The sequence below is a fragment of the Monodon monoceros genome, unplaced genomic scaffold, assembly GCF_005190385.1.
Source record: "Monodon monoceros isolate NGI ecotype Baffin Bay Population unplaced genomic scaffold, NGI_Narwhal_1 Super_Scaffold_12, whole genome shotgun sequence".
NCBI lineage: Eukaryota > Metazoa > Chordata > Mammalia > Artiodactyla > Monodontidae > Monodon > Monodon monoceros.
Genome location: NW_021703768.1, coordinates 34,537,521 through 34,543,703, shown reverse-complemented (window position 1 = coordinate 34,543,703; position 6,183 = coordinate 34,537,521). Strand labels below are relative to the sequence as shown.

At 35.5% G+C, this 6,183-nt stretch overlaps 1 protein-coding gene and 1 long non-coding RNA gene across 4 annotated transcripts in view; one reads left to right on the top strand and one right to left on the bottom strand.

Moving 5' to 3' along the window:
• Positions 1 to 6,183, bottom strand: part of LOC114891890 — a 253,784-nt gene that overhangs the window by 43,395 nt on the left and 204,206 nt on the right. The window lies entirely within an intron of this gene.
• C6 (complement C6) overlaps positions 4,589 to 6,183 on the top strand; it is a 92,851-nt gene continuing 91,256 nt past the window's right edge. For 2 of the 3 annotated variants that reach the window (XM_029216381.1, XM_029216383.1), the window contains exons 1-2: positions 4,589 to 4,829; positions 5,930 to 5,994. The gene's annotated coding sequence lies outside the window, so the exon portion shown is untranslated. The remainder of the gene's footprint in view (positions 4,830 to 5,929; positions 5,995 to 6,183) is intronic. The other variant, XM_029216382.1, reaches the window with a different exon arrangement.

Here is a 6,183-nt window from a genome sequence, read left to right as displayed (position 1 = left end):
AAATGATACATTAAAAAAGATGGATTTAACTGATATTTATAGGACATTCCATCCAAAAACAACAGAATACACATTTTTCTCAAGTGCTCATGGAACATTATCCAGGATAGATCATATCTTGGGTTACAAATCAAGCCTTGGTACATTTAAGAAAATTGAAATTCTATCAAGTATCTTTTCCGACCACAACGCTATGAGACTAGATATCAATTACAGGAAAAGATCTGTAAAAAATACAAACACATGGAGGCTAAACAATACACTACTTAATAACCAAGAAATCACTGAAGAAATCAAAGAGGAAATCAAAAAATACCTAGAAACAAATGACAATGGAGACACGACGACCCAAAACCTATGGGATGCAGCAAAAGCAGTTCTAAGAGGGAAGTTTATAGCAATACAATCCTACCTTAAGCAACAGGAAACATCTCGAATAAACAACCTAACCTGGCACCTAAAGGAATTAGAGAAAAAAGAACAAAAAAACCCAAACTTAGTAGAAGGAAAGAAATCATAAAGATCAGATTAGAAATAAGTGAAAAAGAAATGAAGGAAATGATAGCAAAGATCAATAAAATTAAAAGCTGGTTCTTTGAGAAGATAATCAAAATTGATAAACTATTAGCCAGACTCATCAAGAAAAAAAGGGAGAAGACTCAAATCAATAGAATTAGAAATGAAAGAGAAGTAACAACTGACACTGCAGAAATAAAAAAGATCATGAGAGATTACTACAAGCAACTCTATGCCAATAAAATGGACAACCTGGAAGAAATGGACAAATTCTTAGAAATGGACAACCTGCTAAGACTGAATCAGGAGGAAATACAAAATATGAGCAGACCAATCACAAGCACTGAAATTGAAACTGTGATTAAAAATCTTCCAACAAACAAAAGCCCAGGACCAGATGGTTTCACAGGTGAATTCTATCAAACATTTAGAGAAGAGCTAACACCTATCCTTCTCAAACTCTTCCAAAATATAGCAGAGAGAGGAACAGTCCTAAACTCATTCTATGAAGCCACTATCACCCTGATACCAAAACCAGACAAGGATGTCACAAAGAAATAAAACTGCAGTCCAATATCACTGATGAACGTAGATGCAAAAATCCTCAACAAAATACTAGCAAACACAATCCAACAGCACATTAAAAGGATCATACACCATGATCAAGTGGGGTTTATTCCAGGAATGCAAGGATTCTTCAATATACGCAAATCAATCAACGTGATATATCATATTAACAAATTGAAGGAGAAAAACCATATGATCACTTCAATAGATGCAGAGAAAGCTTTCAACAAAATTCAACACCCATTTATGATAAAAACCTTGCAGAAAGTAGGCATGAGGGAACTTTCCTCAACATAATAAAGGCCGTGTATGATAAACCCACAGCCAACATTGTCCTCAATGGTGAAAAACTGAAACCATTTCCACTAATATCAGGAACAAGACAAGGTTGCCCACTCTCACCACTCTTATTCAACATAGTTTTGGAAGTTTTAGCCACAGCAATCAGAGAAGAAAAGGAAATAAAAGGAATCCAAATCAGAAAAGAAGAAGTAAAGCTGTCACTGTTTGCAGATGACATGATACTATACATAGAGAATCCTAAAGATGCTACCAGAAAACTACTAGAGCTAATCAATGAATTTGGTAAAGTAGCAGGATACAAAATTAATGCACAGAAATCTCTGGCATTCCTATACACTAATGATGAAAAGTCTGAAAGTGAAAACAAGAAAACGCTCCCATTTACCATTGCAACAAAAAGAATAAAATATCTAGGAATAAACCTACCTAAAGAGACAAAAGACCTGTATGCAGAAAATTATAAGACACTGATGAAAGAAATTAAAGATGATACAAATAGATGGAGAGATATACCATGTTTTTGGATTGGAAGAATCAACATTGTGAAAATGACTCTACTACCCAAAGCAATCTACAGATTCAATGCAATCTGTATCAAACTACCACTGGCATTTTTCACAGAACTAGAACAAAAAATTTCACAATTTGTATGGAAACACAAAAGACCCCAAAGAGCCAAAGCAATCTTGAGAACAAAAGGCGGAGCTAGAGGAATCAGGCTCCCTGACTTCAGACTATACGACAAAGCTACAGTAATCAAGACAGTATGGTACTGGCACAAAAACAGAAAGATAGATCAATGGAACAGGATAGAAACCCCAGAGATAAACCCACACACATATGGTCACCTTATCTTTGATAAAGGAGGCAGGAATATACAGTGGAGAAAGGACAGCCTCTTCAATAAATGGTGCTGGGAAAACTGGACAGGTACATGTAAAAGTATGAGATTAGATCACTCCCTAACACCGTACACAAAAATAAGCTCAAAATGGATTAAAGAACAAAATGTAAGGTCAGAAACTATCAAACTCTTAGAGGAAAACATAGGCAGAACACTCTATGACATAAGTCACAGCAAGATCCTTTTTGACGCACCTCCTAGAGTAATGGAAATAAAAACAAAAATAAACAAATGGGACCTAATGAAACTTCAAAGCTTTTGCACAGCAAAGGAAACCATAAACAAGACCAAAAGACAACCCTCAGAATGGGAGAAAATATTTGCAAACGAAGCAACTGACAAAGGATTAATCTCCAAAATTTATAAGCAGCTCATGCAGCTCAATAACAAAAAAACAAACAACCGAATCCAAAAATGGGCAGAAGACCTAAACAGACACTTCTCCAAAGAAGATATACAGACTGCCAACAAACACATGAAAGAATGCTCAACATCATTAATCATTAGAGAAATGCAAATCAAAACTACAATGAGATATCATCTCACACCAGTCAGAATGGCCATCATGAAAATATCTAGAAACAACAAATGCTGGAGAGGGTGTGGAGAAAAGGGAACCCTCTTGCACTGTTGGTGGGAATGTAAATTGATACAGTCACTGTGGAGAACAGTATGGAGGTTCCTTAAAAAACTACAAATAGAACTACCATATGACCCAGCAATCCCACTCCTGGGCACATACCCTGAGAAAACCATAATTCAAAAAGAGTCATGTACCAAAATGTTCTTTGCAGCTCTATTTACAATAGCCCAGAGGTGGAAACAACCTAAGTGTCCATCATCGGATGAATGGATAAAGAAGATGTGGCACATATATACAATGGAATATTACTCAGCCATAAAAAGAAATGAAATTGAGCTCTTTGTAATGAGGTGGATAGACCTAGAGTCTGTCATACAGAGTGAAGTAAGTCAGAAAGAGAACGACAAATACCGTATGCTAACACATATATATGGAATTTAAGGAAAAAAATGTCATGAAGACCCTAGGGGTAAGACAGGAATAAAGACACAGACCTACTAGAGACCCAAAGGATATGGGGAGGGGGAAGGGTATGCTGTGACAAAGCGAGAGAGAGGCATTGACATATATACACTACCAAACGTAAGGTAGATAGCTAGTGGGAAACAGCCGCATAGCACAGGGAGATCAGCTCGGTGCTTTGTGACTGCCTGGAGGGGTGGGATAGGGAGGGTGGGAGGGAGGGAGACCCAAGAGGGAAGAGATATGGGAACATATGTATATGTATAACTGATTCACTTTGTTATAAAGCAGAAACTAACACACCATTGTAAAGCAATTATACTCCAATAAAGATATAAGTGTATATATATGCTGTCACAAAATTATATACCATGTTATATATATATATATATATATATATATATATATATATATATATATATACACACACACATTCCTTTGAATGTGTATACTTACACAGAGAGACACATACACATACATATTATATGACTGGAAGTATTTACTCCAAATATCAATAGTGGTTTTGTTTGTTTATAAAAAATGATTTTACTTTTCCTCTTCATACTTTTCCACATGTTCTAAATCTTTCTCAATAAATATTATATAATGAGAAAAAAATCTATATTTTTTAAATTAAATGGACAAATTCCTAAAGGGGGAAGGCAATTTTAAACAATTTATTCTAAAAGTTTTTCGAAATGAAGTCAGAAACTTTTCAGTAGCAATACCCATTACAATATTACTTGAATGGGAAAATCATTGAAAAATCAGGACCCTGTGCAATATCTCACTCTGAAGGGTTGCAGGGTTACTGCTGATTTAAGTGATCATTTGCAAAGTCCAGAGTTTCTAGGGAATGTTTATTTTAACAGCACTCTAGGTGTTGTTAGATCTCTGGGACATGACCTTGTGTTAGTTAGCAATGGGGAAAAGAGACTTGTTTGGATTGTCTTATAAACCCTTTTCACTGTGAGTACCTATTGTTTCCTTAGCCATTGCAGATTAGTTCCCTGGATACCACAAACTCTGTTTAAGGTGAGTGACATAATGATCTCCTTTGTATTCTTAATATTTCAAAATCATATATCATGTTTCTAACAAACTTACCCTTTCATGCGTGAAAAAACATAAGAGCTTACAGCCATTTGTCTTTCTTTTAATATAAGATATAACGATTTTGCTTAATTCTCAAAAGAACCAAAATATTTATATTTCTTAAAGAAGTGTCCTTCCAGAGAGCTGCCTTGGTGAAATCAAGTTTTTCTATGAGCTAATCTACAGTTAAAAGTAAAACAAACATACCGTTTAGCCAAAGACTAGTCATGTGCCAGAACGCCCCAGCCGGCCCTAGCAGTGGTAAACATAATTTCTTGAGCTTCCAGGACATGTGTGGAAGGAAAAAATAAGAAAAAAGAGATTCAAGACATTTACAAGAAGATGGAAAGGAAGAACCTGCAGTTGGGGGCAAACTAGAGCATCCTCTGAACCTGTCGGGTAAGATGTGTTGAACTGCCTTAGGGACAAATCATTCATGTAAGTCAAGGACGTGGGAAGGTGACAGGTCAGAATGAAATGGATTTCATCCTGTGCTAGAATTCCCCAAATGCTCACAAAAGCCATCTTCAATTGTTCAATGGGATCACTAATTTTTAGAGTTCAAGAGGGGATGACAATTATGAGAAAACTGCAGACTGCTGCTCTTCTACTATGTTACTGAAGTGGAAGATTTTTCATAACTATCTTCCTCTATTCACTGAACATTCTTTTTGTTCCATGTTTATAAGAATATGGTAATGGGTATAATGCCTGCATGAAATTTTGGATATCTCCAAAATGCCTAGAGATGTTGAAAATTAATAAATAAGGAAGCATTTGATATTAGATGCTGGGCTATGCTAATAAAAAAATAAGAGAAATAATTCTCTTTATTTGAATTAAAATTATCATTTTAACATAAAACAATTTTTCCTTATAACAATAAAATGTTATAAAAAGAGAACCTACTAATTAGCTCTTTTATTAGCATCTCCTCAGATAAGAAGCTTTGGCATTACCATCTTCATTTTAGCATTTTCCAAATTGTCTCAGAATACTATAGCCAAAGAAGAGATCAGAATATTTTACATGAGTTCTGTTCTTACAGTTTTTGATTATAATTGGAATAAAATCCACCTATATTTTTCAAGCTTTTCGACGTTAAAACAGATAGCATCTGCTGAGAATTGAGAACTGGTAATCTCTTGTAATTCAACTTCTACCTATTGTTTACATGCTGATTCCAAAAAATACTTTAAGAATTTGTTTTCTCTACAATTGAATTATTCTGGAAAATATCTATCTGTTCAAAATTTAATAAGAACAACAACAAAAACCCCCTCTTTTAAGTTTCCTTGCTGAAGCATTTTCTATATGAGAAGATCCCAATTTGGGGGTGGAGGGATGGGGTGGTGGTCTGTCTAGTGATTAACAGGGAAACTTCACATTGTTTAGGAGCCTCAGCTCCCAAGGGCCCTGAAGACAGTTGAAAACCAATCTCAACTTGGGTCTGATGTATAGGGTATAGGACTCATACTATGTATTTGGTCTGATCACAGCCTAATTTCTGGACACTGTTGTCCCAAAGTCTATGGTTCTGTGCTGCTGAAGAAAACCAGAAAAGGTGAGTTACATACCAGTGAAATAAAATTGGCAGGCAAGTGCAGTGGTCTTTAAAGGAGCCTCTCTTTTTTGTGATTGAAATAGCTTAGGGCCGTAGCAGCTTATCTATGAGTTGGATAAAAAAGCTTGGATAAAAATCATGGGGAGCATCTTCAGTTTCTCTCTACCCTCCCCAGACAATGATAATGAA